The following is a 23,762-nucleotide window of genomic DNA, read 5'->3' as shown; positions in this document are numbered from 1 at the left end:
GGTGTTAATATCCAGCACACAGGTGTTTTGATGTGTACTCAATTCTTAACACACACATGAAAACCTAAAAAGCCATGAATAGCTTATTTTGAAAAAAAAAGTTATTTCAATGACATTCGACTTCAAATTTGGAAGAAACACATTCATGGGCCAGTATCTTCAAAGATTGCTCTTACATAAATCCCACCCAGTCACAATTTAACATCATATACATGAAAAACTCCCTATTTCAACCTTTCATAGCACATTAACAAAATCATTAGGAAAACTGGACAACCACAACTGATGATGGCTGTTAGGTGGATTGGAAAGTCCTGTGTGAGGAACAGAGGTGTAGAGTGTGGAGGTGACTCCTACCAGACTAGAGCCCCTGGACACAGCACAGCCTGTCTGTGATTCCTTCAGTAACTGTGCACGTGTTCAAGGGAGGTATCACTCATGCCAGTATCACATTTCTGTGCTTGTGCAGACACAACACAGGGGCAGGCACTGTTGTGCAGTGAGCTGAGCCCTTGTTGGGAGCCCACACCCTGTGTTGGAGTGATGGCTCAAGAACCAGCCTCTCCACCTCAGGCCCTCCTTCCTGCTTTTGAAAAAGTAAAGGTGGGGCCAGTGCTGGGGCATAGTATGTTACAGACCAAATCTGCAGTACTGGCATTCCACATGTGCACCGGTTCAAGTCCCAGCTGCTCTACTTCCAATAGAGCTCACTGCTACAGCCAGAGAAAGCAGTAGAAGACAGCCCAAGTCCTTGGTTCCTTGTACCTGCATGGGAATCTGGAAGAGGATCCTGGCTCCTGGCTTCCAAGCCGCTAAGCTCTAGCTGTTGCGACTAATTGGAAGGTGAACCAGAGGGTAGACGATTGCGCTCACTCTCTCTCTCTCTCTCTCTCTCTCTCTGCCTCTAGTTCTCTGTGTGTGTGTAACTTTGACTTTCAAATAAATAAATAAATGTTCAAAATATAAATTAAGGGCCCGAGCCAGGGCTCACTTGGCTAATCCTCTGCCTTAAGTGCCGGCATCCCATACGGGTGCTAAGTTCTAGTCCCAGTTGCTCCTCTTCCAGTCCAGCTCTCTGCTATGGCCCAGGAGGGCAGTGAGGGATGGCCCAAGTGCTTAGGCCCCTACACCCGCATGGGAGACCAGGAAGAAGCACTTGGCTCCTCGCTTTGGATCAGAACAGCTCTGGCTGTAGCTGCCATTTGGGGAGGGAACCAGTGGAAGGAAGACCTTTCTCTCTGTGTCTCTCTCACTGTCTATAACTCTATAAAACTGCCATATATATATATTTATAAAAAGGTGAACGAAATGCTTTTATGCCCATAATTTCACAACAAACTTCACGTCCCATGGAATTAATAAGCTACTTAAGACGCCAGACACCCACGTCTGCCCTGGGCCCTGTCCTGTCTGAGGCGTCTGACACCATGCCTGATATATAGCAGCAGCACATGCAGATAGGGCCTCCCTCTGCCCATGAAAAGCTGCCCAGCCCTCACCCTGCAGCTCTGGCACAGGAGCTCCAGCCCCAGGACTCCCAGGTGTCCACTCAGTGAGCGCACTCAACACAGACGCTCACCATGGAGACTGGGCTGCGCTGGCTTCTCCTGGTCACTGTGCTCAAAGGTAATGATGGAGAACGCGGGGCACTGAGTCTGGGAGATGACGTGAGTGAGAGACACAGAGAGGGTGAGTGACAGTGTGCTGACCAGGACGTCTGTGTTTGCAGGTGTCCAGTGTCAGGAGCAGCTGGAGGAGTCCAGGGGAGGCCTGGTCCAGGCTGGGGGATCCCTGAAACTCTCCTGCAAAGTCTCTGGGTTAGACTTCAGTAGCTACAGCATGAGCTGGGTCCACCAGGCTCCAGGGAAGGTCCCGGAGTGGATCGCATATGTTTATCCTGGTAGTGGTGGCAGGGCCGATTCACAATCTCCAGCGACAACGCCCAGAACACGGTGTCTCAGCAGATGAACCATCTTACATAGGATGACACGGCCACCTATTACTGTGTGGGAGACACAGTGAGGGGCTCTCAGGCTGAACCCAGACACAAACATCCTTGAGGGGCACATTGCTCCACCGGGGGGCACACAAGACGCACTGAGCACAGATTCTGGTCATGAGCAGGTGCAGAGAAACCAAGCCCTGGTTCCCTGTCAGGGAATTGGGGTTTCCGCTCTTGTAACAGTTTTGAGAGAAGAATTCTACTTTTATGACTCTGTCCCTGCCACTGACTTCACTGACCTGGAGATGTCTGATATGACAGGAAGAAGTCCTATATGAACAGTTTCATGTTCGTGAACGATGACAGGGGTCACCAGGATCAGACATGTGGGACTATCTGAGGACCTTGTGAGTGTTGTCCAGTCTGACACAGGATGTGTTCTCAAGGCCCAGCCGGCTTTAGGGCAATTTTAGTTTTCCCTTCAAACCCAGAGAGAGTCAAGCCAGAGACTTGTTTTTTTTTTTAACTTCAATTATTTCAGTCATTCCTCTTCCTATCAAAATGAGCATGTAAGCAAATAGCACCAGCAGTCTTATTTTAAGCTGTTGTTGTTCCACATTCACTTTCTAAAGACTTACGCCCAAATTCCTTTTTACCTTTAATCCTAAAACCATTTGAGGTCCCTAAGGTGAACGTCACAGCATTCAGGAATGTACTTGCAGCTCAGCTGTGTCTCAGGCTGAGCTTCTGCAGGCACCTGGGAAGCCTACAGGGACTTCCTCATCCTCTAGGTCCTGGGACACTCCTGGGGGGGCTCCCTGCCAGAACTCAGGAGGAAAATGCACTGGACATCAGCAGTCAAGGACATCACTGAATGGAAAGCACTGGGTGTGCACTTCCAGCTGATCTGGTTTTGCTCCAGTGTCGTGAGACCCCCTGCACCTGCTGTGGTTCAGGGAGAGCAGAAAGTGGGACACACAGTGGCTGTGCACTCTGGGGCTGGAGTCCACATCACAGGGAGCTGTGTCTGTGACTCCAGCATGATGCCCAGTGTCCTGAGGCTGAATCACAGCTGCAGGAAGAGTCAGTCCCAGAGACCATGTGTCCAGAGTCCCTGCTCTTCACTCCATGTCTATGCTGACTGGGGTCATCAATGCATTTGGAGTCTTTCATTAATATTACAGAGGGAGACACCCATGCTGCATATCAGAGTGCTGGATGGAGCCCATTTGCACGCTTTCCCAGACTAGTAACTGACAGTGCACCCTGGAAGACAGTAGATGATGGATGTGTTATGAGGTCCCATCACCAAGGTGGGAACACTGATGCAGTTCCATGCTCCTGGGTTCCAGCTGCCAAGCCTTGAGTACACTGCCTTTATTTATCATCTCCATAAACATTGACAAACACAACACCAATATTCAGAGTGTTGAATCTTCATTTTCGATCATTTTTGATCATAAATGTTTGATAAATAACACATGAAGACAGACTTATGAGGTACAAGAATATGTGTTGAAAAATGAATGTATCAAATTGAGTGGAGTTATGAAATCAGACTTACTGACATGCTCATCAGAAAACCACATGTTTCCATGGTAGAATGCCAGTTGTCTCCTGTTTTGGAATTCTGTAGACACAATATTCCCTTCACTGCTGTGACCATGCTGTACAGTAGATCCTCAAAGTGTGGATCCTGTGGGACTGGAACTCTGATCCTACTACAGTGTCTCCTCTTCTCCTCCTCCCTTGCTCAGATGTTGGTCTTCACCATCGTACTTCCTGCCTCTGTGACTTCATCCTTTTATCCCATGTATCCAGCATCACGTATTATTTGTCTTCTTGTCCTGCATGGTTAGAAGAGTGTACTTACCCTGACACATTATCCTTGGACATTATTCTCCAGGATCATCCGAGTTGTCCAAAGTACAGAATTTCCTCATCTTTACTGCCATATAAACTTCCTGTTAAATATAATTTTGTCCATTTGTTCCATTGTTGATTCTTTCTTCATGAATATTTCACTGGATTGTATGTGTGAACTCTTGTGAAATCTGCTGCATTAGTTGAACATGGAAGAGCAGAGGTGTTTGCCACATTGATTGCGGTTCCCCTGGACACCTCCCTGGGATTTCATATTCCTTCTACCCAGAAATGGTGTTCGAAGATCTTGTGAAAATTCTATTTCTCAGTTTTTGATGATTTTCCATAATAGATTTACTTGTTTACCTGACTCCGATCTTGTACCAGAGTTATTGTCTCTAGCTTCCTCCACATGGATTGTCAGCTCTGAATTGTAGGATAATACTCATTCTAACAGGAAGGATGGGGTGTCTCATTGTGCATCTAATATGGACATGCGTGATGGTCCCAGATATTTTATATGTTGCCTTTATATCTTTTTTAAACATTTAGGGATATTATTTCACTTATTTAGATATTTGCATTTACAAAGAGACTGAGAAAGACAGTGATTTTCTAACTCCTGTGTCACTTCCCAGATGTCTACAAAAGCTTCAGCTGGGTCAGGTGACAGCCAGGTGCTTGGAATTCTTTCCAGGTGTCCACAATGCAGTACTTGGAATTTCACTACGGCCTCCCAGAGGGGCTTAGGCAGGAATCTGACACTGGAACCAAACAAGGACACAGCACTCAGCATCCTGACACGGGAGTCAGTAATCCCTCAGGCTCACTCCAGTGCTGCTCCTGTCACCACATTATCATCACTGCATGTACACAATTGATTTCTTCCCTTGGGATTCAGTTGTCTGTGTTCATTCAATGTAAGGATCTAGGCTAGTAATTATATGTATAATTAGTCTTTCATTTATTTTATTTGAAAAGCATTGTTATGAGCAAGAGGAAGAGACCAACAGATGGAGAGAGAATCTTCCATCCACTGGTTTCTTTCCTGAATGACTCTAAAGGCTGGGGGTTGGCTGAGCCTAAAGCCAGTGCATGGAACTTCCCCCAGTTTCCCACAGAGGTGGGAGGGGACAAACACTTGGGTCATGGTAGACAGTGATCTCCATTGCACTGCCTGCCTCTGTGAGTTCAAGCTTCTTGATTTCATATATAATTACTTTGACATATGATGTGTCTACATGTACCGGGATTATTTCTGTTATGATATTATGCTCCAGGCTGACCCACGATTTCCTAATGACAGAACAACCTCCTTCTTAATACTGAATAACATCCTTGACCAAATGCGAAATAATCCATTCACTGTTTCATGTACACTTGTGCAGGGTCTCATTTCACCCATACAAGGACGGACTGGGCCCAAGGAAAGGTTAGTGTTCTGCTCGCCCTTTTCCCAGCCTCGCGATCCTGGGTACAATCAGATGCAGTGGGGAGTCAAGTCAAGCAAGAACTCGTTTATTGTGCTTGTAACAAAGCCTTTTAAAACACAAAATTGCAGAGTCATTGGGGCAGGACATAAGGACCAACCAATCACTTAAAAGATCATTTTACAGGGTCTTTGTTCTGTTAAACCTCACCTACTTAAGTCATCCCTCTCCTCCCGTCAAAACGAGCATGTGTACCAAACTGAACCTACAGTTTTTTAAATCTGTGGGTGATCCAGACTCACTTTTTACAGATTGTTACCACAACTCCATTTTCCCTTTAATCCTGGAACAGTCTGTGGTCCTTGTGTGAACGTCACAGCACTCAGGAATGTACTGCAGCTCAGCTGTGTCTCAGGCTGAGCTTCTGCAGGCACCTGGGGAGCCTACAGGGACTTCCTCCTTCTCTAGGTCCTGGGACACTCCTGTGGGCTCCTACATGAATTCAGGAGGGAAATACAATGGACATCCGCAGTCAAGGTCATAACTGAATGGAAAGTGTTGGGTGTGCCCTTCGAACTGATCTGGTTCTGCTCCAGTGTCGTGGAGCCCCTGCACCTGCTGTGGTTCAGGGAGAGCAGAAAGTGAGACACACAGTGGCTGTGCACTCTGGGGCTGGAGTCCACATGACGGGGAGCTGTGTCTGTGGGCCCAACATGATAACCAGTGTCCTGAGGCTGGATCACCACTGCAGGAAGAGCCAGTCCCAGAGTCCATTTTTCCAGAGTCCCAGCTCTCCACTCCATGGCTGTGCTGATCGGCGTCATCAATCCACTTTTAGTCTTTCCTCTATTTAGAGAGGCAAACACCCAGCCTGCATAAGAGTTCTTGACAAATTCCATTTACACGCTTTCCCACACTTGTATCTGACAATGCACCCCGGAAGACAGTCGATGGTGGATGTGTTATGAGGCCTCGTCTCCAAGGTGGGAACATTGATGCAGTTCCATGCTCCTGGGTTCCAGCTTCCAAGCCTGAGTACACTGCCTTTATTTATCATCTCCATAAACATTGGCAAACACAACACGAGTATTCAGATAACTGAATCTGCAACTGGCCATTTTTGTCATTTTCCCTTCATAAATGTTTGATAAATAATATCTGAACATAAACATATGATATACAATGTTATGTGTTGATAAAATTAACATATCACATTGATAAAAAATTGATTGGAAATATGAAGTCAGAGTTATTGACATGCTCATCACAAAACCCACATGTTTCCATGGTAGAATGTCAATTTTCTCCTGTTTTGGAATTCCATAGACACAATATTCTCTCTCTTTTATTTTTAAAGACTTATTTTATTCTTGAAGGACAGAGTTACAGAAAGAGGTAGAGACAGAGAGAGAGTTCTTCCATCTGCTGGTTCACTCCCCAGATTGCCGTAAGTGTCTGAGCTGCACCCATCTGAAGCCAGGAGCCAAGAGCTTCTTCCGGGTCCCACACATGGGTACAGGGCCCCAAGCACTTCGTCCTCTTCTACTGCTTTCCCGGGCCATAGCAGAGAGCTGGATTGGAAGAGGACCAGCCAGGACTAGAACTGGCACCCACATGGGATGCCGGCACTTCAGGCCAGTGCTTTAATCCACTGCACCACATCGCTGATCCCACAGTATTCCCTTAACTGCAGTCACCATGCAGTACAGTGGATTACTCAACGTGTGGATCCTGTCGTAGTGAAGCTCGGACCTTGCTCCAGTGTCTCTTCTGTTCCTCCCATACTCAGACTTTTGTCTTCAGCATTGTACTTCTGCCTCTGTGAGTTCATCCTTTTATCCCACATAACTAGCATCACATATTATTTGTCTTCTTGGCCTGGATGGTTAGCAGAGTATACTTATCCTGACACATTATCCTTGGACATTATACTCCAGGATCATCCAAGTTGTAAAAATAACAGAATTCCCTCCACTTTACTGCCATATAAACTCCCTTTTGATTTATAATTTTTTTCCATTGGTTCCATTATCCATTCTTGCTTCCATGAAGATTTCACTGGATTATATGTGTGGACTCTTGATAATGGCGTGTGGGGAGCAACTCGGACTAGACTAAGTTACAGAAATTAAGACTTATTCTATGCATCTGCTCTCCCACAATATGGCGCTGAGAAGGGAGTAAACAGCTTCTAGACAGCTGCTTCTTGCCAATTTGATTGACTGAGCTGCAGGAGCTGATCCTGCTCCTGTTTGGAGGAGAGCAGCGTACTCGGCATGTGGGTAGCAGAGTTGGGATTGGTGGAAGAGAACTATAAAGGAGAAGAGAGACAACATGCACCAGGAACATCTAAGGGGATCATCCGGATAACAGCTGAGCAGCCCTCGAGAGAGCCAGCCGGTGGTGTGCCACTCCACCATGGAAGTGGGGAAAGTGGCAGGGGGCGCCACCCTTCCACAGAGGTGGAAGGATCGGCAGCCAACCCGGGAAGAACCAGCAGCAAACCCGGGAAGGGCCGAGCAGACAAAAGAACAGTGCAGGGTCTAGTGTCGTTCCTCCACGAAGAGGGGGAGTGACATAATGTTGCCGTGACTCGGATAGGAAGCCTAGGCGACATAATGGTGCCTTGACTCAGATAGGAAACCTAGGAGGGAAGAAGCAGGAAAAAGTGGGAAAATACTGGAGAGAGATTAGAGAGAGCCTAGGGAAAAGCCGGATGGAAAAAGTGACAGAAGAAGTTAGGATTGAAAGCGAAAGTGAAAGCTAGAAGAAACTTAGACTCGGATACAGACTGTGGGGAGAAGCCAGGAGAAATGAGAGGGGAATATTGTTGGAAGAAAAGTTAGGAAACATACCGGGTAGAGAAAAATATGTTAGGGAGGATGAAGCCGCGGGGGCAGGCCGAAGCAGAGACGTAAGCTAGGTGGGATTTGTCAAGTCAGCCCAGGGAGCAAAAGGCGAAAAACTAAAACCAGAAGTGGAGATATAAGCTAGGTTGGATTTCGTCAGGTTAGCCCGGGGAACTTAGACTGAAAACCGAGAAGCGGAAACGTGAGCTAGGCCCTGATTCGCGGAAGCCGCTGCGTGCAGAGAAAGCACGCGGGGCACAAGCGGAAAGAGCGCACAGGGCGCGAGTAGATAGGAAGTGCGGGGCTGGCGCAGAGGCAGTGGTGCGGGCGCGAAGGGCACGGAGACCGTGGAGCGTGCGCGAAGCCGGGAAGCTGCAGAGATGAGAGAGGCGTGGGCTGAAGCCGCACAGAGCCAGGAAGCCACCACGGGGCGAGGCGCCAAGAAGCCACCTTGGGGTGGGCACCGGAAAGCACAGGGATAAGAGAAACAGAAGTATAGAAGTAAAATGAGAGAAATAGGAATGCTGGCAGATAGAAGTAAAATAGGAGAGATAGGAATGCCCGGAGACAGAGAAATAGAGAAAAATAAGGCCTCCCCACAACATGGCAATGAGAGGGCTCGGGTTCTGTCTGCCTGATTAGTGAGGCGGTGAGCACCGGCGGGCAGCTAGCAGCTTATGCGCCACAGGTCACCGAAGACAGGCACGTTATCAACACCAATAAGTCTCCCCACAACACGGCAATGAGAGGGCTTGGATTCAGTCTGCCTGAATAGGCAATAAGCACTTGCAGGCAGCTCGAGCAGAGCGTGCACTGCAGGGCACCGAACACAGGCACGCATCAGTGCCTAAAAACCTCCTCACAACATGGAGAAGAGAGGACCCGGACTTGGTTTGCTGATTGGTAGGGCTTGTAAGCACCTGTGGGCAACTCTAGCAAGCAGAGCAGAGTGTGTGCCGTGGGGCACCGAAGACAGGCATGTATCAACGCCAAAAAATAAAAAGAAAGGGGGATCTGTGGGGAGCAACTCAGACTAGACTAAGTAACTGGAATTAAGACTTATTCTATGCATCTGCTCTCCCACAATATGGCGCTGGGAGAGGAGTAAACAATTTCTACACAGCTGCCTCCAGTTTGACCAATAACCTGCAGGAGCTGATCCTGCTCCTGATTGCAGGAGAGCAGCGTACTCGGTGTGTGGGTAGCAGAGTTGGGATTGGTGGAAGAGGACTATAAAGGAGAAGAGAGACAACATGCACCAGGAACATCTAAGGGGATCATCCGGATAACAGCTGAGCAGCCCTCGAGAGAGCCGGCCGGCGGTGTGCCACTCCCCCACGGAAGTAGGGAAAGTGGCAGGGGGCACCGCCCTTCCACAGAGGTGGGAGGATCGGCAGCCAACCCGGGAAGAACCAGCAGCAAACCCGGGAAGGGCCGAGCAGACAAAGAACAACACAGGGTCTAGTGTCCTTCCTCCGTGAAGAGGGGGAGCGACAATGGCGCTTCTTAACTGACAGGGAACTGCAGATGTGTTTCCCACAGTGGCTGCAGATCCTGTGGACACACCCCTGGGAAACCATATTCCTTCTACCCACACGTGGTGTTTGAGGATCCTGTGATAATCCTATTTCTCAGTTTTTGAAGATTTTCCATAATGGTTTTACTAATTTACCTGACTCAAGCCTTGTACCAGTGTTGTCATTTCTTGCTTCCTCCCAAAGAATTGTCAGCTCTGGCTTGTCTGATAATTCTCATACTAACAGGAGGGATGGGATATCTTATTGTGCTTCTAACATATACATGCATGGTGATCCCAGATTTGTAGCATTTGCATGTTTACTTTCATATCTTCTTTTAAACATTTATATTATTATATCACTTATTTTAAAATTTATATTAACATATTTTTCCACAAACACAAAGAAACCGAGACTGACAGTGATCTTCTAACTCCTGGTCACTTCCCACATGGCTACAAAAGCTTCAGCTGGGTCAGGAAACAGCAAGGTGCTTGGAATTCTGAGTGGTTCCAACTAAATCTGGAGACACAGGTGACTCTTTGAGATAGGAACAAAGGAGTGGGGCTCATCAACTGTTTTATTCTGCTTGTTGGCTCCATAATGAGGTACCCCAGATAAGAGGTGTATGGAGCAAAAAGGTTTATTAGCTCATAGCTGTAGAGGCTAGAAGTCTAGGATCAGACAGTGAGATGTGCTGTCAGCCATCATAATATTGTGAACACCATGGCAGTCTTCAGGCATCCTAATATTGTGAACACAGATGGGAGGGACCCCATCCCCACACAGGACTTCAGACGAAACCAGGGCTGACTCTAGCAGCACTGTGCTCTGTGCTGAAGCTGGGGACCCAGGAGATCTACTGTGATCTCCTCCAAGAGCAGATTCCCCAGAAATGGACACATCCCACTAGGCCTCACTCCCAGAGCACTCAGTGCTTCTCCCATGGTCACCCTGGGAGCACATCTACAACACAACACCTTTGGGACACACTGAGCTGTGCTGGAATGAGAAGGCCATGCCAAGATGGCTGCTGGAAAGCGAGCATCAGTTACTCAGGTATGGCTTCAACGCCACCTGGCAACGGAGCCTGCCTGGCAACAGGCCGTGATTGGATGGCTTCAGATACTGCCTGGCAACAGGCTGTGATTGGTTAGGCATAAACCGCCCCTTGACCGGATTGGCTGCCTCAGCTATATGAGCTGTGGTACCAACTGAAGTAAATGAGTCTGTGGGCTGCTTGCCTCTGGCCTGCATTCACCCAACTCCTGGGGTCTGTGTGGTGACTCCACGCCTCTTGCCCCCACCAGAATGAATCCATAGCAACACTGAGCCACACACATATCACAGAGGTTTGCTTCTATACCCATTGTAGGCCTGATGATGCAGAACCTGTCGATTAGGATGAACAAGCCAATTGTGTATCACAGTTATTTTGAGACTGCAGAAGACTCAGAACAGTTCTAAACACAGCTCATACAGATAGTTCCTTCTTATTCCTTTTGGATACAGGCTATTGATCATACATTTGATATGAGAATAGTCACTTCCAATCTGTGTGTAGGCTGCTCACTTCTCAGTCAGTCTGTTTGTAATGCAGAAGCTCTGTAGTTATGCAGCATCATCTAAAAATGTTTTCTTAGGTTGCTCGAAATTTGAAGACCTGAAAGGAAAATCATGGACAGACCATATCAGGAAGATTTTGCCCAATGTTTCCTTTGGTAGTTTTACAAGGACTTTATATCTGACATCAGATCCTGGTTAATTCAATGCTTTTTATGTAAACATCCAGACCGTGAACCCCAGTCAGTGCTGTTACGTTGGGGCCATGCTCAGCAATGATGCTGTGAGGACAAACCACATCCACCCTCACAGGCTGCTCCCAGCATTCTGTGTGGTCCTGTTCAGGGCACTGGAGACCTCAGCTTCCTCCATGAGGCCCTGACGTTGAATCTACTCATGGTGGGAGTCGTCACTGGATGCACTCCCCAGAGACGATGCCATTCCACGTCTCCCAGGCACCTGTGCTTCTTTACTCAGTGGTGGTCAGTGTGGGGGTTGCCGGGGGCAAGGAGACCTGATCAGACCTCCTGACTCAGTGCTCTCCTGCAGGCACTGGGGCTCCAGCAGTGTGGCCCTTCCACCTGTCCTTACCTCCTGAACAGTAGAGTCCACCCCTCCACCAGGTCCTCTCCCTCCTGCTGCTGGACCCTGTCCTGACTGTCACTTCCCCATGTGCCATGCTTCTCCTCCCCAGTCCTCAGCTTTGGGGGTGGAGCCATCCCCTGAAGATGCAGACTTCTGTGTCTTGGGGGATCAGTGCTGGCACAGTGTCTGGGGTGGACTCTGCTCACTAACATTTTCTACAGGATCCCACCAGGACATTGGTCATGATGGTTTCCTCCTGCAGGTGAATCACTTTCCTACTCAGTGGACACAGAGGAGCAGGGTCTGGGGTATTGAGGCTGAGGATGCTGTTCCTGCAGAGCCGTGAGCAGAGCCAGCACTGCTTGGTGTGCGTGTGTGGTCTCTCCAACTGAGCAGCTGAAGGATGCATGTTAGGTGGAACTTACCCTCCATACTTGATGCACGGAGCCTCCCATCATGCATGTGGGGACCTCACCACCCAGTGATCCCATTGAGAGAGGGCTTTAGGGAGGGGAAAATACCATGAGGGTTGCTGCCTGCAATGAAGGGAATACAACCCTTAGAGAGACCCTTCAGTAACTCAAGTTTTAAATTTCAGTTATTCCCACATGTGGGAAGGAAAAGGGAGAGACACTCCCACGCATGCACTTTCCCAAGTGTCGCTTGGACAGGTCTGCTTCCCAGCCTCACCCAGTTTCGGGACAACAATCAGGTGCATCCACGAGAGTGACAGTGCCCAAATATCATCCCATAAACTTCTGATTCCTGGGGTTGCAGGAGTAGAAATCTGGTACTGGGTGCCAGAGCCACATATGAGATGCAGGCACTCCCTTGAGGGGTGAGCACAACCTAAACATGAAAATTTTAATGTACTGCACAGTTGTGGAAAATATCATATATTTACTCTGCTTTATTTAAAGTTATATTCATATCAGATTTTCAGATACTTTGTTTAAAAACTAAGAACCCTTCATTCACCTGGGCCCCACAGGACCTGAAAACTCAATGCCTTCACCTTCCGCCCCCAACAAACCTGCATCTCACTCAGAGCTGAACTGGATGAAATCCACTGTGAAGGAACCCAAAGGGGCTCAGGCCTTAATGTGACTGGAGGAGGTGGGCCGGGGGCTGGGTGACACAGGGGCAGTGGACAGCACCGTGGGATGTGATATTTGCTCTTGGCAAAGTTGTGATGAGGAGTGGCAGAGGCACAGCTGAATTGCACTCAACACAGTCACACTTTCAACATGTGCGGCTGCCTTTGTATCTATCACAGCTCAACAGCATTGCCCATGGAAGCAAAATTTACCAGCTGAGAAGTTGTGAAGGACAGACAGACAGACACTGGCACATGGAACACCACACTCAGATGCACCTGCGTGGAACCTGGTCCCCTGTGCATCTCTCTGTCAAAAACGGAATCCAGCAAAATGCTCCATGTTCTGCTGCTGGCAGGGAGTTCTGCAGACCTCACCAGGAAGCCCCCGTGAGTGCTGAGGGTGGACTGGGGCAGAGCTGAGTCCTGTGGTGAGGGGGCAGATCCAGATGCTGGACTCCTGTTAGCACATGGAGTGGGAGACACATACAGAGTCTACTGATGATTTCTCCTGTAACACTGATCTGGAACCATAGCAAAGTGAACCCATGATACAGGTTATGGTTCCATTCACATAAAAGGACTAAGACAGGGTTCAAAGTGCAATCAGAGCACAAAGTTATCACTGGTTCCATAAGTGTGCACTACAGACGGCCCTGGTAACACTACTCAGTCTGGGTCTGTCCTGTCTGAGGCGTCTGACCCCATGCCTGCTATATAGGAGCAGACATGAGATAGGGCTCCCTCTGCCCATGAAAACCAGCCTAGCCCTCACCCTGCAGCTCTGGCACAGGAGCTCCAGCCCCAGGATTCCCAGGTGTCCACTCAGTGATCGCACTCAACACAGACGCTCACCATGGAGACTGGGCTGCACTGGCTTCTCCTGGTCGCTGTGCTCAAAGGTAATGATGGAGAACATGGGGCACTGAGTCTGGGAGAGGACGTGAGTGAGAGACACAGAGAGTGTGAGTGACAGTGTCCTGACCAGGACGTCTGTGTTTGTAGGTGTCCAGTGTCAGCAGCTGGAGGAGTCCGGAGGAGGCCTGGTCACGCCTGGAGGATCCCTGAAACTCTTCTGCAAAGCCTCTGGATTCACCTTCAGTAGCTACTACATGTGCTGGGTCCACCAGGCTCCAGGGAAGGGGCTGGAGTGGATCGGATGCATTCATGCTGATAGTGGTAGCACACACTACGCGAGCTGGGTGAATGGCCGATTCACTCTCTCCAGAGACAACGCCCAGAGCACAGTTTGCCTACAACCGAACAGTCTGACAGCGGCGGACACGGCCACCTATTTCTGTGCCAGAGACACAGTGAGGGGACCTCAGGCTGAGCCCAGACACAAACCTCCGTGCAGGGGCGCGCGGCTCCACCAGGGGGCGCACAAGACGAACCGAGAGCACATTCTGGTCTTGAGCAGGTGCAGGAAGAGATGAAGCCCTGGTTTCCTGTCAGGGAATTGGGGTTTCCTCTCCGGTAGCCGTTTTGAGGAATTAATTCTACTCTTGTTATTCTGACCCTACCGATGACTTCAGTGATGGTGATAAAGTTTGATGTGAAAGGAAGGAGTCGTTAATGAACAACTTCGGTTCATAAACAAGGACAGCAGTCACCAGGATCAGAGATCCTGGGAATCTCTGAGGACCCTGGTGATTCTTTTCCAACCTGACTCAGATAGAGCCCTCAGGGCAGTGCCGATTTTCGGACAATTTTAGTTTTCCCTTTAGAACCAGGGACAGTAGGGCTAGGGTTTTTGTTCTGGTAAACCTCAACTACCTAAGTCATCCCTCTCCTCCCATCAAAATGAGCGTGTGTACCGAACTGAACCTACATTTTTTTGACAGGCAGAGTGGACCATGATAGAGAGAGACAGAGAGAAAGGTCATCCTTTTCCGTTGGTTTGCCCCCCAATGGCTGCTGCGACAGTCGCACTGCGGGCAGCACACCTCACAGATCTGAAGCCAGGAGCCAGGTGCTTCTCCTGGTCTCCCATGTGTTTGAGGGGCCCAAGGAGTTGGGCAATCCTCCACTGCACTCCCGGACCACAGCAGAGAGCTGGCCTGGAAGAGGAGCGACTGGGACAGAATCCGGCGCCCCGACCGGGACTAGAATCTGGGGTGCCGCCACCGCAGGTGGAGCATTATAGTCTATTGAGACGCAGTGCCAGCCACATAATTTTTTTTTTTTTAATCTGTGGATGATCCACACTCACTTTCTACAGACTTTATACCCGACCTCTATTTCCCGTTAATCCTGAAAACACATTGTGGTCCCTGTGTGAATGTCACAGCACTCAGAAATGTACTTGCTGCTCAGCTCTCTCTCAGGCTGAGCTTCTGCAGGCACCTGGGAAACCTACAGGGACTTCCTCCTTCTTTAGGTCCTGGGACCCTCCTGTGGGGCTCCCTGCATGAACTCAGGTGGGAAATGCACTGGACATCAGCAGTCAAGGTCATCACTGAATGGAAAGTGTTGGGTGTGCACTTCCATCTGATCTGGTTCTGCTCCAGTGTTGTGGAACCCCTGCACCTGCTGTGGATCAGCAAAGCAGAAAGTGGGACACACAGTGGCTGTGTACTCTGGGGCTGGAGTCCACATCATGGGGAGCTGTGTCGGTGGCTCCAGCATGATGACCAGTGTCCTGAGGCTGGATCACAGGAAGTTCAAAGCCTATATTAGAAATATCTTTGGCAGGGCAAAGTTACTATTTATCAATAATCACATTGAATGTTAATGGCCCCAACTCTACAGTTAAAAGACAGACTGGCTGACTGGATTAAGGAACAAAACCCACCTATTTGCTGCTTACAAGAAACACATCTTTCCAACAAAGGTGTATGCAGACTGAACGTGGAAGGTTGGAAAAGATATTCCATGCCAACAGAAACCAAAAAAGAGCTGGTGTAGCCATATTAATATCAGACAAAATAAACCTTAACACAAAAACTATTAAGAGAGACAAAGAAGGGCACTACATCATGATTAAGGGATCAATTCAACAGGAAGATGTAACTATTATAAAAGTATATGCACCTAATTACAGGACACTGGTTTATTTAAAAGATTTGTTAAGGGACTTAAAGGGAGACTTAGACTCCAATAAAATAGTACTGGGGCACTTCAATACTCCACTTTAAGAAACAGACAGATCAACCATACAGAAGCTCAACAAGGAAACAGCAGATTTAATCGACACTATAGCCCAAATGGATCTAACAGATATCTACAGAACTTTTCATCCTACACTTAAAGAATTTACATTCTTCTCAGCAGTGCATGGAACCGATTCTAGGATTGACCACACACTAGGCCATAAAGCAAGTCTCAGCAAATTCAAAAGAATTGGAATAAAGCTGGAAATTAGCAACTCGGGAATCCCTAGAACATATGCAAGCACATGGAGACTGAACAACATGCTCCTGAATGAACACTGGGTCATTCAAGAAATCAAAAGAGAAATCAAAAACTTTCTGGAAGTAAATGAGGATAACAACACAACATATCAAAACTCATGGGATACAGCAAAAGCAATGTTAAGTGGAAAGTTTACAGCAATAGGTGCCTCCATCAAGAAATTCGAAAGGCACCAAATAAATGAGCTTTCAATGCATCTGAAGGATCTAGATAAACTGCAGCAAACCAGACCCAAAACTAGTAGAAGAAGAGAAATAATTAAAATCAGAGAAAAAGTCAACAGGATTGAATTCAAATAATTACAAAAGATCAGCCAAAGAGCTGATTTTTTGAAAAAAATTAACACAATTGACAAACCATTGGCCCATCTAACCAAAAAAAGAAGAGACCCAAATCAATAAAATCAGAGATGAAAAAGGGAATGTAACAACACACACCACAGAAATAAAAATAGTCATAGAAATTACTACAAGGAGCTGTGTGCCAGCAAACAAGGAAATCTATCAGAAATGGATAGATTCCTGGACACATGCCACCTACCTAAATTGAATCATGAAGACATAGAAAACCCAAACAGACCCATAACTGAGACAGAAATTGAATCAGTAATAAAGTCCCTCCCAACAAAGAAAAGCCCAGGACCGGATGGATTCACTGCTGAATTCTACCACACATTTAAAGAAGAACTAACTCTAATTCTTCTTAAACTATTCAGAACAATGGAAAAAGAGGGAATCCTCCCAAATTCTTTCTATGAAGCCAGCATCACCTTAATCCCTAAGCCTGAAAATGATGCAGCATTGAAAGAAAATTAAAGACCAATATACCTGATGAACATAGACGCAAAAATCCTCAATAAAATTCTGGCCAATAGAATGCAACAACACATCAGAAAGATCATCCACACAGACCACGTGGGATTTATCCCTGGTATGCAGGGATGGTTCAATGTTTGCAAATCAATCAATGTGATACACCACATTAACAAACTACAGAAGAAAAATCATATGATTATCTCAATAGATGCAGAGAAAGCATTCAATAAAATACAACACCCCTTCATGATGAAAAATCTAACCAAATTGGGTATAGAAGGAACATTCCTCAATACAATCAAAACAACTTATAAAAAACCCACAGCCAGTATCCTATTGAATGGAGGAAAGTTGGAAGCAGTTCCACTGAGATCCGTTACCAGACACGGATGCCCACTCTCACTACTGCTATTCAATATAATTCTGGAAGTTTTAGCCAGAGCCATTGGGCAACAAAAAGAAATTAAAGTGATACAAATAGGGAAGCAAGAAGTCAAACTATCCGTCTTTGCAGATGGTATGGTTCTTTATTTAGGGGATCCAAAGAACTCTACTAAGAGACTATTGGAACTCATAGGAGAGTTTGGCAAAGTAGTAGGTTATAAAATCAATGCACAAAAACCAACAGACTTGGCCGGCACTGCGGCTAACTAGGCTAATCCTCCGCCTTGCGGCACTGGCACACCGGGTTCTAGTCCCGGTCGGGGCGCCTGATTCTGTCCCGGTTGCTCCTCTTCCAAGCCAGCCCTCTGCTGTGGCCAGGGAGTGCAGTGGAGGATGGCCCAAGTGCTTGTGCACTGCACCCCATGGAAGACCAGGATAAGCACCTGGCTCCTGCCATCGGATTAGCGCGGTGCACTGGCTGCAGCACGCTGTCATCAGCAGCCATTGGAGGGTGAACCAACGGCAAAAGGAAGACCTTTCTCTCTGTCTCTCTCACGGTCGACTCTGCCTATCAAAAAAAAGCCTTTGTATACACAGGCAATGCCACGGCTGAGAAAGAAATTCTAAGAACAATCTCATTCACAATAGCTACAAACCAATCAAACACCTTGGAATAAACTTAACCAAGGTTGTTAAAGACCTCTACAATGAGAATTACAAAATCTTAAAGAAAGAAATAGAAGAGGATACCAAAAAATGGAAAAATCTTCCATGCTCATGGATTGGAAGAATAAATATCATCAAAATGTCCATTCTCCCAAAAGCAATTTATAGATTCAATGCAATACCAATCAAAATACCAAGACATTCTTTGCAAATCTGTAAAAAAATGATGCAGAAATTCATATGGAGGCACAGGAGACCTCGAATAGCTAAAGTAACACTGTACAACAAAAACAAAGCTGGAGGCATCACAATACCAGATTTCAAGACATACTACGGGGCAGTTATAATCAAAACAGCATGGCACTGGTACAGAAACATATCGATAGACCAATGGAACAAAATAGAAACACCAGAAATCAACCCAAACATCTACAGCCAACTTATATTTGACCAAGGATCTAAAACCAATTCCCAGAGCAAGGACATCTATTCAATAAATGGTGCTGGGAAAACTGGATTTCCATGTGCAGAAGTATGAAGCAGGACCCCTACCTTACACCTTACAAAAAATCCACTCAAACTGGATTAAATATCTAAATCTACGACCCGACACCATCAAATTATTAGAGAACATTGGAGAAACCCTGCAAGATATACGCACGGGCACAGTCTTCTTAGAAAAGACCTGAGAGGCACAGGCTGTCAGAGCCAAAATTAACAACTGGGATTACATCAAGTTGAGAAGTTTCTGTACTGCAAAAAACAAAAACAAAAAAAACCAGGAAAGTGAAGAGGCAACCAACAGAATGGGAAAAAATATTTGCAAACCATGCAACAGATAAAGGATTAATAACCAGAATCTAAAAAGAGATCAAGAAACTCCACAAAAACAAAACAAACAACCCACTTAAGAGATGGGCCAAGGACCTCAACAGACATTTTTCAAAAGAGGAAATCCAAATGGCCAACAGACACATGAAAAAATGTTCAGGATCACTAGCCATCAGGGAAATGCAAATCAAAACCACAGTGAGGTTTCAACTCACTCCGGATAGAATCCTCACATACAGAAATCCACCAACAACAGATGCTGGCGAGGTTGTGGGGAAAAATGGACACTAACCCACTGTTGGTGGGAATGCAAACTAGTAAAGCCACTATGGAAGTCAGTTTGGAGATTCCTCAGAAACCTGAATATAACCCTACCATACAACCCAGCCATCCCACTCCTTGGAATTCACCCAGAGGAAATTAAATTGGCAAATAAAAGAGCTGTCTGCACCTCAATGTTTATTGCAGCTCAATTCACAATAGCTAAGACCTGGAACCAACCTAAATGCCCATCAACAGTAGACTGGATAAAGAAATTATGGAACATGTACTCTTTAGAATACTATACAGCAGTAAAAAACAATGAAATCCGGTCATTTGCAACAAAATGGAGGGATCTGGAAAAGATCGTGCTGAGTGAAATAAGCCAGTCCCAAAAGGACAAATATCATATGTTCTTCCTGATCGGTGATGACTAACCAAGCACCAAAAAGGGAACCTGTTGAAGTGAAATGGACACTATGAGATACAGCGACTTGATCAGCCCTTGTCCTGACTGTCGAGGAACAACTTAATATTTTATCCCTTTTAGTATTTTTTTTGTTCTACTATTGGTTGACGTCTTTAATTAACACACAATTATTCTTAGGTGTTTAAATTTGATTGAAAAGTGATCCCTGTTAAATATGAGAGTGGGAATAAGAGAGGGAGGAGATGTACAGTTTGGCACATGCTCAATCGGACTTGCATCAAACGGTAGATTTAGAAACGTGCCAGGGGATTCTAATTCAATCCGATCAAGGTGGCATGTACCAATGCCATCTCACTAGTCAAAGTGATCAGTTTTAGTTCATAATTTATCATAATGATAGGATTGGGATTTAAAGGGATCACATATACAAGACTAGTGTCTGCTACTACTAACTGATAGAATTATAAAGGGGAGAATGATTTAACATGGGAAGTGGGATACACAGCAGACTCATAGAATGTCAGATGTCCTGAACAGCACTCTGGCCTCAGAATCAGCCCTTTAGGCATTCGGATATGGGTAAAAAGCCCATAAGAGTGTTTCAGGCATGGAAAGCCAAGACACTCTAGCAAAAAAATGACCTAAATGAAAGATCTCTGTGAGTGAGATCCCAGCGGAAAAAAAAATAGGCCATCAAAGAAAGACGTACCTTTCTCTGAAGGGAGGAGAGAACTTCCACTTTGACTATGACCTTGTCTAAATAAGATCAGAGTTGGCGAACTCAAAAGGCTTCTATAGCCTTGGCAACTCGTGAGAAGAGCCTAGGGTGATTACTAATGCCATAAACAAGAGTGTCAGTTGTTAAGTCAATAACAGGAGTCAATGTGCACTTAACTCCCCATGTAGAATCTCTGTCCTTAATGTGTTGTACAATGTGAATTAATGCTATAACGAGTACTGAAACCGTACTTTACACTTTGTGTTTCTGTGTGAGTGTAAACTGTTGAAATTTTGCTTAATATATACTAAACTGATCTTCAGTATATAAAGAGAATTGAAAATGAATCTTGATGTGAAAGGGATGGGAGAGAGAACCGTTGGACCCAGCCATGCCACTTCTTGGAATTTACCCAAAGGAGTTTAAATTGGCAAACAAAAAAGAGGTCTGCACCCTAATGTTTATTGCAGCACAATTCACAATAGCCAAGACCTGGAACCAACCTGAATGCCCATCAACGGTAGACTGGATAAAGAAATTATGGGATATGTATTCTTTAGAATACTATACCGCAGTAAGAAACAACGAAATCCAGTCATTTGCAACAAAATGAAGGAAACTGGAACACATCATGCTGAGTGAAGTAAGCCAGTCCCAAAGGGACAAATACCATATGTTCTCCCTGATCGGTGACAACTGACTGAACACCAAAAAGGAAACCTCCTGAAGTGAAATGGACACTATGGGAAACGGTGACTTGATCAGCATAGCCCTGACTGTTAATGAACAACTTAATACATTATCCCTCTTAGTAGTTTTTTTGTCTGTTCTACTTAACATGACTGGTTTAATTCTGTAATGAATACACAGTTATTCTTAAGTGTTGAAATTTAACTGAAATGTGATCCCTGTTAAACATAAGAGTGGGAATAAGAGATGGAAGAGATGTATAATGTGGGACATGCTCAATCTGACTTGCCCCAAATGGTAGAGTTAGAAACATACCAGGGGACTCCAATTCAATCCCATCAAGGTGGCATGTACCAATGCCATCTCACTAGTCCAAGTGATCAATTTCAGTTCACAATCGATCATAATGAAAGGACTATGAGTCAAAGGGAGCACATAAACAAGTCTAGTACCTGCTAATACTAACCGATAGAATAAATAAAGGGGAGAGTGATCCAACATGGGAAGTGAGATACTCAGCAGACTCATAGAATGGCAGATGTCCTAAACAGCACTCTGGCCTCAGAATCAGCCCTAAAGGCATTCGGATCTGGCTGAAAAGCCCATGAGAGTATTTCAGGCATGGAAAGCCAAGATACTCTGGCAAAAAAAAGGCCTAAATGAAAGATCTCTGTGAGTGAGATCCCAATGGAAAGAACAGGTTTTCAAAGAAGGAGGAACCTTTCTCTGAAGGGAGGAGAGAACCTCCACTTTGAGTATGACTTTGTCTAAACAAGATAAGAGTCGGAGAACTCAAAAGGCTTCCATAGCCTTGGAAACTCATGACTGGAGCATAGGGAGATTACTGATGCCATAAACAGGAGTGTCAATTTGCTAAGTCAACAACAGGAGTCACTGTGCACTTACTCCCCATGTAGGATCGCTGTCCTTAATGTGCTGTTCATTGAGATTTAATGCTATAACGAGTACTCAAACAGTATATTTCACTTTGTGTTTCCATGTGGGTGCAAACTGTTGAAATCTTTGCTTAATGTATACTAAACTGATCTTCTGTAAAAGAAAAAAGAAAGAAATTATCAATTCCCAACTTGTCTCTCACTGGGATTAAACATGACAATAGGTCTGATCTGATTTCATCATCATTTAAAAAAATCATCTATTAGTTTTCACTTTATGTTTCAGTGTGGGAGCAAACTGTTGAAATCCTTACTTAATGTATACTAAGCTGATCTTCTGTATATTAAGATAATCAAAAATGAATCTTGATGTGAATGGAAGGGGAGAGGGAGTGGGAAAGGGGAGGGTTGCGGGTGGGAGGGACGGTATGGGGGGGAAGCCATTGTAATCCATAAGTTGTACTTTGGAAATTTATATTCATTAAATAAAAGTTAAAAAAAATAAAGAAACAGAAAAAAAAGTGGATGGGAGAGGGAGCAGGAGATGGGAGGGTTGCGGGAGGGAGGGAAGTTATGAGGGGGAAAAGCCACTGTGATCCAAAAGCAGTACTTTGGAAATTTATATTTAATAAATAAAAGTTAAAAAATAAATTTAAAAAATAAAAAAAAGATTTAAATTTTTTAAATAATATTGTTACATGGACATCATGCATGCTGTTCCTAAATTTCCTCCAAGGTTTTAAAAGATTTGTTGAAACTGCACGTGCAACTTTTTTAGAAAAGATTTATTTATTTACTGAAAGTCAGTGTTACACAGAGAGAGGGAAAGACACAGAGACAAGTTTTTCCATCTGCTGGTTCATCTCCCAGATGACAGTGACACCAGGAGACAGGAGTTTCTTCGGGGTTTCCCACGTGGGTGCAGGGGCCAAATACTAGGACCATGCTTTTCTGCTCTCCCAGGTGCATCAGCAAGAGACGATTGGAAGTGCCGCAGCTGGAACAGGAACACACAGCACTATGGGATGCAGGCATCACAGGCAGTGGATTCACCTGCTGCACCACAGTGATGCTTTCTCCATTTCTGCGCATTCATTCTCAGTGTACAAATGCAGCACCGATGTTTCATAAATGGCACCTAGTGGTGGAGTATATTATTATCCATCATTTCGTGCATGGGCTCTCAGCCCTGAGCTTGGCAGTTTGTTTTTGTTAGAACTTCCCTCTTCATGATATTCCCTCGCTGCCACCCAGACCTAGTGCCCACATCAGGGAACACACAACCTCAACTTCTTATCCTGCATGTGAGCTTCCACACATGAGACACAAGAGGCACCCGTTATTCTTGCTCTGACGGATGTCACTAGGCACAAAGACCTGTATCAAATCAAAGATGTCCTGAAAACATAACTGTACAGAATCATGGAAAGAATCATATGTTCTGTGTCGTTACCTGTGCTACTAAACACCAGAGGACACTGTGCTCTGCCAGGAACCTGTCCTATCTGAAGTGCACAACCCCATGCCTGCTATACAGGGGCAGCACATGCAAATAGGGCCTCCCTCTGCCCATAAAACCAGCCCAGCCCTCACCCTGCAGCTCTGGCACAGGAGCTCCAGCCCCAGGACTCCCAGGTGTCCACTCAGTGATCGCACTCAACACAGACGCTCACCATGGAGACTGGGCTGCGCTGGCTTCTCCTGGTCGCTGTGCTCAAAGGTAATGATGGGGAACGCGGGGCACTGAGTCTGGGAGAGGACGTGAGTGAGAGACACAGAGAGTGTGAGTGACAGTGTCCTGACCAGGACGTC

The 23,762-nt window shown here is 46.0% G+C and overlaps 2 pseudogenes across 2 annotated transcripts in view; both read left to right on the top strand.

Moving 5' to 3' along the window:
* LOC149120243 (immunoglobulin heavy variable 3-23 pseudogene) overlaps positions 1-23,762 on the top strand; it is a 393,977-nt pseudogene that overhangs the window by 92,252 nt on the left and 277,963 nt on the right. The window lies entirely within an intron of this gene.
* On the top strand, positions 13,702-14,281 carry LOC149120251 (immunoglobulin heavy variable 3-23 pseudogene; annotated as a pseudogene). The gene is made up of 2 exons (XR_016226910.1): positions 13,702-13,747; positions 13,851-14,281. The product of XR_016226910.1 is annotated as an immunoglobulin heavy variable 3-23 pseudogene (transcript).

The sequence above is a fragment of the Oryctolagus cuniculus genome, chromosome 20 (genome assembly GCF_051225735.1).
Source record: "Oryctolagus cuniculus isolate XC-2025 breed Fujian yellow rabbit chromosome 20, ASM5122573v1, whole genome shotgun sequence".
Taxonomy (NCBI): domain Eukaryota; kingdom Metazoa; phylum Chordata; class Mammalia; order Lagomorpha; family Leporidae; genus Oryctolagus; species Oryctolagus cuniculus.
This window is presented reverse-complemented; position numbering and strand designations above follow the sequence as displayed.